The sequence below is a fragment of the Hakea prostrata genome, chromosome 5, assembly GCF_041222555.1.
Source record: "Hakea prostrata isolate BN-2017 chromosome 5, UWA_Hpros_2, whole genome shotgun sequence".
In the NCBI taxonomy this organism is placed as follows: Eukaryota; Viridiplantae; Streptophyta; class Magnoliopsida; order Proteales; family Proteaceae; genus Hakea; species Hakea prostrata.
Genome location: NC_142604.1, coordinates 46602016 through 46614688, shown reverse-complemented (window position 1 = coordinate 46614688; position 12673 = coordinate 46602016). Strand labels below are relative to the sequence as shown.

Sequence of the window (12673 nt, the reverse complement as noted above, 5' to 3'; positions counted from 1 at the left end):
AAATCTCGTAAATGATACATATTACCCTTAAATGGTGTTATGAATCTGGTCATAGTCAAGTATCCAGAGTCAACTAAATAATACTTTCCTACAACAATATAAAATAATAAAAGTTGGTCCCATCAATTTAGATCTGATGAAGGGTTAAAAAGAATCGATGAACTAGTTGTATTAAATTTATTAGGAGGAGGATGAGGAAAATTTAAACTTGAGTCCATAATTGCTTGTCTAAAAACTCTACAATCATTTGCAAAACCTTCTCAACCACTATAAACAAACGTGGATTTTATGTCGAATAAACACACACACATGACATTCTGTATGGTGATTCCTTTCCTTCCACGATATGATACTTGTCTTTTAGCCAGTACCACTACATGCACATGGGTGGCATCGATGGCACCAATACAATCTTAGTACAATGAACATTTTCAAACCCATTAATAGACGTCGATAACAAACATAAAATATAAATGCTTAACTAATAATGAAAGCATGTATCATACTTTGAAGTAAGGAAAATGTTTTGGATTTGTTTAGATCACTCTTGGAATTGCATCAAGGTTGGGAGACCTTATGTTTTCTGTACTTAATATCATGAAAGCATCTAACACTCTTTTGAATACTCTTGTGATTGTTTTCGGCTAACGTTGAAAATCTTCCGTGATTTAAAGTCATGGTCAAGTAAGCATAAAAAGATCCCAAGCTATTCATCTACATGAATGTACATAGTATTATCTAACCACCATCGATGTCATATTTTGAACTCTAGGTTATAGAACACATGTCACTTCATCTTAAATCTTTTGTAGTCGGGATCTATGTGTCCATTTAAGATTTCTTTAACATGTTTGGATCCCACGAGTTTGCTATCTTGTATTGGCTCAGAGACACAGATCACTTGTGGTTGACCCATCAACATCTCCAAACCCAAATACTCCACGAAAATCTCTTCATATGAATCACTAGATGTATCCATATTATAATTATAATCCCTGAAAATTCATGCGAACCCTATTCATATAAAATTTTAAAAAGATATAAAAATAAAAAAGATGACATCCATCCACAATTCATAATAAAAATTTTATACACCATACCCTATTAAAAAGCACACTTAATCCATACAATGCATAGCCAAATTTTCATAGTCCATACCCTATTAAAAATCACACATATCCATACAATCCATGACAAAAAAACTAAAAAGAAAAATTCAAACATAATCTTACTCTTACACCAACTGTTTAATATGATCTACAAAGAAAATAAAATCCATTTGGAAAAAACAAATCAAAAGCAAATTGTTCAAGTTTGAGTAGGGTCACTAGGGTGGTTGGGTAGATGCAAGCATTGAATTGAGAGCAATCTCTTTGACTTGGGGGGGGGGGGGGGGGGGAGAGATATCATCACTTCTATAAATGTTGGGTCCGACTTGACATATAAGATTGCCTTGCTTAATGTGGGGGTATCAAATTCATTGTCACAAGAACATTTATTCACTTAGCAATGCTGAAGTCATTAGGATCACTTAAATCAGCAATATTCTTTAAATACTTGTCCTGCTTTGCCAAGCACATTTCTGAGAAGGATTGAATAACATTTGAATTGTTGAATTCTGGGCCTGTGCTCTTTTTCTTCCTTCTCTTTGCATTTGGAGTCTTGTTATGCCTTTCCGTAGGAGGGACGTGCCCACTGGATGTATGAACCTAAGTGGTAGGTGACACCTTAGGATCCACATCAGAAATGATGTTTGTCAACTCCATCTGAGTTAGCATCATCCACTGACTTGTCAATATCTCTACTCAAGTCTACTGTAGGCTGCAGTACAGTATTAGGAGTTATCTCTTCTTTAGCTGTTGCATATGTACCTCCAAAAATTTTACACAACTCTTCCACTTTAGCACGACCATGCCACCTAAACTTAGCCAAACCTGAATTAGTATGTCATAAATATTGTACAAATTGGTACATAAGTCTATGATGCATATTGTATTGTTTCAATTGAAGCTCTAATATCATCTAAAAAAACTTTAAATAAATAAAATATAAACATAGGTGAAATTACCTTGATATGAATTTTCTATAATGACTCATCATCAACAATGGTAGTTCTATTGATGGGTTCCACCAAAATCCCGTAGTTTCTTGTAATTTTTTGAAACTAGCATATTGTTGCCTTAACTTGTTGAACTTGTTTGTTAACTACTTCATTTCATAATTTATCTTTAACCTGCTTCTCAATTTCTCCAAAATATTTTTTCTGCCTATACCTTATTGAATGTGGATGTTGTTTTGTTTAAAGTTTTAACATCTTCAAGCATTATTTGTATAAAAAGTTTGGTATTCTCTTTGCTCAAACTGACATTTGAGTGTTTGACGTTGACATTTTCGAGAAACTACTAATTCATACAAATAATGATGATGTGTTATACCAACTACTAATAATATAATAATCAAAATACAACTACTAAAGTGTTGACAAATAATAAAGACATTTAAATTAATGAAAGAATTTTTTATATCAGTTAGCACTATATAATAATATAACAAAATACAACTAAGTAGCTGAACCCAATAAGAATAAAAGTACACCACATAATATGAATAATCCTATCACTACATGTTTAATTGATGCTACATCTTTCTTTATGTTCTCCATACATTTCATTTCCCCTTTTTTTGGGACTTCAACAGTTCCCTAAGTAGTAGGTCATCTTGTTTTGTGTCCATCCCACGTGAAAGAGTGGGTGCCCTCACTTCTATTGGTTCACACTATTGAAAGAAACTACATCCTCTCGAAAATGACGCATATCCTTGATATAACCTATTAGAATGTCGGACTAAGGTTGAAATCATGACAGCTGTCAGGTTCCAATAGTTGCAATTTGTATTGGTGTACTTCAAATAAGAATTTCTCACATCATTTACACTGGATGTTGACATCTTAATACGAAGGGGCAGAGTGGATAGTCCAAATACCACCCGTTTTGAATGATGAGAACAACACAGTTGAAAATAGATAAGATAAATTTTTTAATCTAAGTGTGTGTGTGTCAATTGATAGATATGCAATATAAATAAATCTATGATTGTGTGTCTTAGATGAAAGTTGTCTCACTAGAAAAAGAAAGGCATAAAGAAAAGTCTAGAAGGGTATTCACAATGATTTGATCTGAGGGTAGCCACAATTGAACAACAAATGATTTAACTAAGTCCAAAAAGATGCCCATTGTTGGAATATGATTTTCAGTCTTATATCAAAACTATCCACTTACCCACCTTGTTATGTGCAGGGTATTTAACAAACTTCTAAACAGATCAGGATGGTGCTTGGGGATTGTAGAAAGAGGAAATATTTATCATCTGACAACAAGGAGATTCAAAGGCAACGACAGCATGAAGGCATTGTTAGGGGCAATTCAAGAAGGCCTATCTATAACATCAGCTATGACTATGAGACCACAAGAAATTTGGTGCAACTTGGAAATGGTGTTTGAATTGCTGCTCAAACCGTGCCAACAAGCCTGGCTGGTGCACTTGGCATCAAACTTGATTAGCATTTTGACTAACTATCATGGAACAACTTTTTGTAGTTTTAAATCCCCATCACTTCTATCAAACTGGACTCAGTTAGCATTATGGGCTGCATGTAGTAATAGCAGCACTAATGACTTTAGTAGTGAGCAGAACTATAACTCACATATCTACTTTAAGTAATATATTTTCATTTTCTGTGATAAAAAAAAAGTCCAAAAAGATGCAATTAAAAGAAAAATACAATAATATTGTCAATCTAGTGTAAAAAATTGAAAAGATAACATAATGAATTTTTAACACAAATCGCCAGCAAACGTGAAAAGAATATAACAAATTAGAATGACACAAAACAGTAATATGATGCTTAAGTATCACAGGAGCTGAAGAGCTGTCAAAAACACCCAAAACTCATAACAAGAACTCACTCGATAATATGATACAACAACATATAATGAACAATACACAATGAGAAACAACAAACTTGAGAAAAAAATTATGATCTTGTGACTTGTAACAAACCTCTTAACATTCAGTACAGTGAAAAACTCAGCCCTTTATATCACTCTGCTCTTTGTTATCTTCTTCAGCCTGTTTTAGTAGAAATCAATTAGTGTAAGAAAATGTTGAGAATATGACACTTGAAATAAATAGCACTTATTTCTGTCTTGATAGAAGACAAATGTAATAAAACATCTTATACAGTTTGCATTCTTCTTTTGAATATATCAATCAGAACTTCGATAATGATAAGTTGTATGGTAATGAAGTCGTTATTGTATGATGTAAACATTCACATAGTAATAACTAATGACAACAATATATAGCATAGATGAACTAGTAACAACTTCTTCTATAGAAGAAGATTCAAAGAGTGATATTACTTGAACTAAATTGGACAGTTCATAATATACTACTAAACATGTAAATAGAGGGAATCAAATCAAATAACCAATTTACTCATATAAAGAATAAATAAAAAAATGGCATCCTCTAAAAAACAATGGACTCTCTTTATGTCTTTAATTTTCTTCAACACTAAAAAGGGACCTCATTTACATAAACAAGAAATTGGCAACCTCAAATATCCTTCACCAAAAAAAAAAAAAAACCAGAGTAATTTAATCTCATTCAAAACGGGGGAGGGGGCTATGGCAAGGGGGAAAAAGAAATTTCAGAAAACTCCTTGACACTTCCAACCAGTGCTTAGTATAGACTACAAAAAGAGAGATTTTACGAAAAAGGGAAACAACAAAGAAATTGGTTTAAGGAAAAAAGAGAAGAAAAAAAAAAGAATCACGCGATTCCTTTTAATTAGTTAAATACCCTCCATTCACAGGTGAATGAAGATGAAGAAGTGGAAACCCTAAAATGATCACAAACGAACCTGAAATTGGAATTTGTTCTCTGTTAAACTCATACTCAAGTATAGAGGGAGCTTGTGACTTTGGTTGCAGAGAGACAACGAGAGTGAAGGAGACAAACAAGAGAGGCTTCTTCACTTGTTTAGGGCTTGAGAGAGACAAGAGAGATAAGAGAGACGAAAGAGTTGAGAGAGAGAAGCATACCATTTTAGGGCTTTTGATAAAATTAAATGGGCAAATGATGTCGATAACCCATTCACCGTCAGCTTCCCTTGTGCTCCTTGTTTTTTTTATGAGAATTGCTTCTGTCCAATTCATCGGCATGGAAATTGTGTGCTAAACACCCCATCCAATACACTTTTGCTGAACAATCACGCTTTTTTTAAACCGGTTTACCATATAAGATTTTGGCAACTTCTGTGCCAAAATGGGCAAATGGCACAAAATAAGTGTGCCAAAATCATTGCCATACAACCCCTAGTATCTCCTTGCTGACTTACTTTGGAAACAATTGATTTATAAGAGCAGCATTTGGACATCGGTCCCCATCCATTCCTCCCATATCCTTAGGAAAACACATCTTACCTCAGCCACCCAATGAGTTTTATTGTTTTCCTTATGTGTGAGTCTGTGGCACGAATTCTTGTACTCGAGATTGAAGATAACCCATATCAATATATTATGATGGATGATTCAAATGACTCAATTTGAAGTATATCCTACCATTGCCATGTTGGACAGTTAATCTACTTAATTTCTCATGGTGGAACAATTGGACAAACCTCTCTTTGCCTCTGATACCCATATTATAACATCAAAACCTCAAACTCGTTGATAATCATGTCAAGTATTTTTTTGAACCAAAATACTCTTCCTCCAAAAACAACATACACTTTCCTCATTGAATAAACCCTTTCAAGCCATTCGCATGTAATATTTGTTAGGGCCTGTTTGGTCACTTGAGTCTGTAGATTTCAAAAATTTAGAGATTTCAAATCTACAGACTTCAAATCTCTAGAGTCATGGTTCATAAAATTAACTGTTTGGTTAGTTTGAATTTTTGGAATGAAATTTCTAGATTTATCCTAAAAAATTATTTATTGAATTATGGTTTAAATGTTTCACGCTTTGATAGTATGGGTGAAATCTCTGGATTTCACCTCATACCCATAAATCTCTGTTCCGTTTTGTGTAAAAATGTGAATCTCTGTTTTTGATCGGATTCACACACCAAACGAAATCTCCCTTTGTGAATCCGGGTTTCAAATCTCCGGTTCTGTACCCGGCCCTTAAATCATGTCACCAGCGAAATGTCTCACCTATCCTTAACAGGTTCTATTGAGAGGCTCATCTCTTCAAAACACCCTTTTACCTCAAATTTTATGTCTCTTCACCCACCCCCCCCCCTATTTCTCTCCTATAAGTATTATTCATAATAAAAAAAAATCACTATGTTTCATTCCACCACAAAAATCTGCTTAATATTGTATTTTAGAAAAAATCTTTAAGGAAGAGAAAAAGGTAATTTCTTAAATAATTATCACATAAATAGCTCATAAACATTTAAAAATTTTAAAACCATGAAAAAAAAATAGAATAATTAATTTTTTTTTTGAAGCTGAGATTCATTCGAGCCAACTTGCACGCATCTTGATTACATCCTCAGTTGGGGGAGATGTTGTCTGCAAAGATCGACCCATGACCTCTCCATTGAGAATTATGGATCTCTACCACTCTATCAATCCTACATTGACAAAAGAGAATGACATGACATAACCTAGACCTGACTCGATTATACGCTTAAAAGAATACGTTTATATATTTAAAACCATGTTGTTGCTTGTTATACTTTAAATACCTATTGTTCGTACCAAAAAAAAAACCTATTGCCATGTTTTTTTTTTTTTAAATCCACATGGATAAGAATATAATGTAAAATTGGTATTTCATATAATTTTTCTATAAGAATAATATTATTATTTTGACTTCCCAATTGTAGAAAGGCAAAATATATAATATTAATGTCAAATCTTTAACGATTTCTTAGCACAGTTAGAATGAACGGCAACTGTAGCTCCTAAACATATAGCATGTGAGGAAAATAAAATATTTATAAACATTTGCTCATAATGAACATTCAAGTGGACATGCCGGAGTGGTTATCGGGCATGACTAGAAATCATGTGGGCTCTGCCCGCGCAGGTTCGAATCCTGCCGTCCACGAAAATAATGTTATAAACAACTTGAACTGTAATTTTATTGAATGTGGTCATTTCAAACTTTCTTTTTTTCTTACAACAAAAACAAGGAAACAATTTTCTTTTTTATTTTTGTGTCATTTTCAAATATTTTCATACAAGATTTTAAAGTATTCTTTTGGCATGCTTTAAATTCTGGACTACTAGTTAGAGCAAAGTTGGCTCAATGGACATACAATCAATCAGAATGCAGACTATGTGGAAAAGAAGATGAAACAACATGGCATATCCTAATTTCCTGTGAATGTGGAAAAAGAGTACATGTGGTAGGACCTTTGGGCTTATGTACAGAAAACTGGATGGATATATCCCTATTAAGCTGGTGTCACAACATGTGCTCACATTTAGACAAGGATAGAGTATACTGATTTTTTTTCAGTCTTCATTATAACCTGCTATTTATTTGGAAAGAAAGAAATGATACAATTTTTAATAAAAAATACCTAACCCTCTGATGGTGCTGGGGAATCTTAACCACAGGATTAAGATGTTAAAACTACAAAAGGAAAAAGAGAGTGCACTTTTAAATAGACAACCTAATGCAATTCTACAAGGTGATAGTTGATGAACATTCAAGTGGACGTGCCGGAGTGGTTATCGGGCATGACTAGAAATCATGTGGGCTCTGCCCGCGCAAGTTTGAATCTTGCCGTCCACGACACTAATGTGATACAAAATCAAATGGTAATCATTTCAATATTTTGTTCTTTATTTTTAAATTGAATGTGGTCATTTCAAGCTTTCTTTTTTCTTACAACAAAAACAAGGAAACAATTTTCTTTTATATTTTTGTGTCATTTTCAAATATTTCCATACCAGATTTTATTGGCATGCTTTAAATGCATGACTACTAGTTAGAGCAAAGTTGGCTCAATGGACACACAATCAGTCAAAATGCAGACTATGTGGAAAAGAAGATGAAACAACATGGCATATCCTAATTTCCTGTGAATGGGGAAAGAGTACATGCGGCAGCAGGACCTTTGGGCTTACGTACAGAAAACTGAACAGATATATCCCTACTAAGCTGGTGTCATAACATGTGCTCGCATTTAGACAAGTATAAATTATACTGGGTTTTTTCGGTCTTCATTATAACCTGCTATTTTATTTGGAAAGAAAGAAATGATACAATTTTTAATAAATAATAAAAAAAAACCCTAACCCTCTAAAGGTGCTGGGGAATCTTAACCATTGGATTAAGATGTTAAAACTACAAAAGGAAAAAGAGAGTGCACTTTTAAATAGACAACCTAATGCAATTCTACAAGGTGATAGTTGATAAACATTCAAGTGGACGTGCCGGAGTGGTTATCGGGCATGACTAGAAATCATGTGGGCTCTGCCCGCGTAGGTTCGAATCCTACCGTTCACGACACCAATGTGATACAAAATTGAATGGTAATCATTTCAGTCTTTTGTTCTTTATTTTTAAATTGAATGTGGTCATTTCAAGCTTTCTTTTTTATTTTTGTGTCATTTTCAAATATTTCCATACTAGATTTAAAGTATTCTTTTGGCGAGCTTTAAATGCAGGACTACCAGCTAGAGCAAAGCTGGCTCAATGGACACACAATCAGTCATTTCAAGCTTTCTTTTTTATTTTTGTGTCATTTTCAAATATTTCCATACTAGATTTAAAGTATTCTTTTGGCGAGCTTTAAATGCAGGACTACCAGCTAGAGCAAAGCTGGCTCAATGGACACACAATCAGTCATAATGCGGACTATGTGAAAAAGAAGATGAAACAACATGGCATATCCTAATTTCCTATGAATGGGGAAAAAGAGTACATGCGGCAGTAGGACCTTTGGGCTTACGTACAAAAAACTGGACAGATATATCCCTACTAAGCTGGTGTTACAAAATGTGCTCACATGTAGACAAGGATAAATTATGCTGGTTTTTTTCGGTCTTCATTATAACCTGCTATTTTATTTGGAAAGAAAGAAATGATACAATTTTTAATAAAAAATACCTAACCCTAATGCATTTTAAATAGACAACCTAATGCAATTCTAAGAAAGGTGCTGGGGAATCTTAACCACTGGATTAAGATGTTAAAACTACAAAAGGAAAAAGAGAAGTGCACTTTTAAATAGACAACCTAATGCAATTCTACAAGGTGATAGTTGGTGTATCACTATACCAAAATTTAACAAAACTGTTTTATTATGTCCAGGGGTATCAAACCAACAGCTAGATACAGCAGGATGGAGCACGGGGATATGCATAGATGGACCTATACAGTCTGTCAATTTCGGTAAAGGAAGAACAAAAAGCATCTTGGAGGCAATTCTAATGGGGCTACAACTACAAATGGACAAGGCAAAAGGGAATGGATTACAAGAACAAGAAATCTGGACCAACAATGAACAAGTTGTGGCCCTATTACCATGGCCATCAAGAGAGATATGGCCTCTAGGGGATTTAGGCATGCTAATGGAATTGGGTAAGATAACAAAAAATGTGCAATACGATAAATTCCCAAACCCTATGCTTCAATCGTATTTTGAAAATTATGCTAATATGGCAGCTAATCAGGTGGATGACTGTAATAGAATAGTACCTAATATTTGTAACTGCTTTTAACCTTTCTTAATGCTATTTTTATTTCACCAAAAAAAAAAAGTGAAGGGTTGCTTTTTAATTATAACCCTTCACTTGTATTTTGTTTAGATAAAAGGTCGTAGTTGTTTTTATGAAAACTTAGGATTCTTCCCAGATTTGTTTTTTTTTTTTTTGTCTTCTACATGCACGGATCCCAGTTAATGCGATTCTCTACAAATGGAATTTAAATACAGATTGTTGTGTGTTTTGTAGTTATAGCAATGAATCAAGTTAACATCTTTTCTACACTTGTGAATGTACACGGAGGATCTAAACGGTGGGACCCATATGACTAAGAATAGAATTGTTGTCTTTCTCTAATATTTTAGACTTTTGCCTAAACTTGTTCTATAATTCAAATCTTGACATACTTATGGTAAGGTGATTAGTCTCCATTATAAGTATTACCTGTTATAGTGTGTGGCAGATGCATAATGCTATAATCTTCAGGAAGGATGTGGCCGATCCTAAAAAAGGTATTGACTTTATATAAGTAATTGGTGTCAGGAACTACAATTATATCCGCTGGGGAAAGTAAGCAGTAACCCCTTAATCTCTATCAATAGAGAAACTAGGGAGAGTGACTTCTATAAATTGCAATCAATAGTGCCAGTGAACCTCACAACATTATTTTGTGCACAAGTCGTAAAACACACGACCAAGGAGGTGGGATGCTGCTAGGGATTAACTCAACAGGGGAATATAATTTACTGCTGGAGTGGCAAATATGTTGGAAGGTCTTTTGTTGCAACTATGGCCAAGGGACTAGCATTGGGACTGAGAATTGCTCTAAATCACAATCTGCGGACTGACTTAATCTTAACAAACTGGGATCGGATCAGAGAGTTTATACCCAAACCACAAATTACATGGCCTTTGGAAGCAACCCATGACCTATTGTTTTTAGCTCCCACAATAGAGGGCATCTCTATTAAAACAGATGAGGATCAAGAATTCCTAAGGCTGGCTAAATCTTTAGCGACAACAGCATTAGGGAAGGAAGAACCATGGGATTGGAAGAACTCTTAGTTGTACCTAAATTGTTGTAATTTGTTTGTTATTGATTGCTTTGTATTAAAAAAAAAAAAAGTAAATAAAATATTCCATACCATTCTCTTCTATAATCAATTGTTATTTTGTTTTTCTTCAATGGATCCATCATTTTCAATATTCTTACGTTTATTTATAAGATTTTTATTATGGTCCAACAATCATAGTCCATCGTATAAGTGAAATGGCTCAATTAACAATAGACTAACATCTCGTACTATGAGACCTTCTAAATTTGTTTCTTTTTATTATGAGATCAAGGATTTGAATCTCTTTAAAGTCAAGAGTGAAGTCTTGACGTATTTTTAGGGTCTATTTAGTTACTTGAGTCTGGAGATTTCAAAATTTTATAGATTTCAAATCTTCTGAGTCATGGTTTATAAAATTAAGTGTTTGATTAACCTGAATTTTTGGAATAAAATTTGTAAATTCATCTTGGAAAATATTTATAGAATCATGGTTCAAATGTTTAATGCTTTTATGGTAAGGGGTGAAATCTCTAGATTTCACTTCATACCTCTAAATTTACAGATTCACGTTTTTAGTTAAAAAGATGAATCTGTAGATTTCATGAATCCAAGAATTTACACAACCAAACGGGTATAAGTCTCCCATTTGTGAATTCAGAGATTTGAAATCTTTGGATTCATATAACCAAATAGGCCCTTAAATTATATATAAAAACACATCCCAAAAATCCTATGGATGTGGTCAAGGTGAGCATGAACTTTTCCTAGTGAACCTAAAACACAAAAAAACTTAGTAGTTGGGTATATTTTTTTATCCATTCTACTTTATTTTTTGAAGCATCTCATGCATCACCTATTTTATTTTGAATTTTTTACGTTTGAGTCTCCTTTTGTGTAATATATTACGTGTGGGTTTTAACCAAACTAACATCGTTAGTTGCTATTAAGTATATTCAAATTTCAAACATGGAGGGATTAAAATGCCCCTCAAGTTACTTAATACATTGTTTTATGATTTGAGGCTTTAACTTATTTCCCCATAAGAGATTTTCAGCTTTCTCAATAACCTTAGCTGTTGTGATCTAGTCGAACCCTTGCTTCTTTGGGTTGAGATAGAGATCGTCTTTATATAGCGATAATTTCTTGCCCTAACAGGAGCAATCCAGTTCTTAGTATAACAACTGTTTTGTTACCTTAAATGTGTGAGAACTAATTCAGTTTCAAATACTATTTACTTACTTCAACTCAATAAATTCTTGTTTCCATACCATGACATCTACAACTTTGGTGATATCATCCCTTGCAAATTAAAGACATGACCTAGGAAATATTAACCCAAAATCTAATAAATATTTTGGACCAACTAAAATATTTTACCAATACTTTGTCTTTATAACAATTAATAATATTAAAAAAAAATTATTAAAAAATATATTTAGAAACTAAGAATAATGATTGATCATCTCGCCCATTCTCCCAAAGCAATCCTAATTAAAGGATACACTTTAGTGAATTGGCTAAAGAATATTCATTTTTTGTAAACAAAGGAAAATCATTTTAGAGACAATCGGTATATACAATCGTGTGATTTTTCTTTCTCATAATATTTTTTTTGTTTACTAAAATATATTAATCAAACAATTCATATAACTATTGCTCTACATCTACTTGTCTCAAGTTTTCATAACCCTACGTAGCCTCTTGCTCTATATTAATTTCTATTTTTTTATTATTTATTTAAATACACTTGGAACTAATGGATAGAATAACTTTTTTCGGGTAGAAATTTCTTTGTTGGGTCTTAGATCTGACCCTGGTCCGGACTAAGGGATTCACATCGTCTGTAATTCCTTTCCTTACAATTCCCTGTAATTCCCTCATAGGA

The 12673-nt window shown here is 33.3% G+C and overlaps 3 non-coding genes across 3 annotated transcripts; all 3 read left to right on the top strand.

Annotated features, from left to right (window-relative positions):
- The first annotated feature begins 7042 nt into the window (after positions 1 to 7042).
- Positions 7043 to 7124, top strand: TRNAS-AGA (transfer RNA serine (anticodon AGA)). The gene has a single exon. It is a non-coding gene; the product is annotated as a tRNA-Ser (tRNA).
- A 611-nt stretch (positions 7125 to 7735) lies between these two features.
- TRNAS-AGA (transfer RNA serine (anticodon AGA)) lies at positions 7736 to 7817 on the top strand. The gene has a single exon. It is a non-coding gene; the product is annotated as a tRNA-Ser (tRNA).
- Positions 7818 to 8452: 635 nt separating this feature from the next.
- Positions 8453 to 8534, top strand: TRNAS-AGA (transfer RNA serine (anticodon AGA)). Its single transcript has one exon. It is a non-coding gene; the product is annotated as a tRNA-Ser (tRNA).
- The last annotated feature ends 4139 nt before the right edge of the window (positions 8535 to 12673 follow it).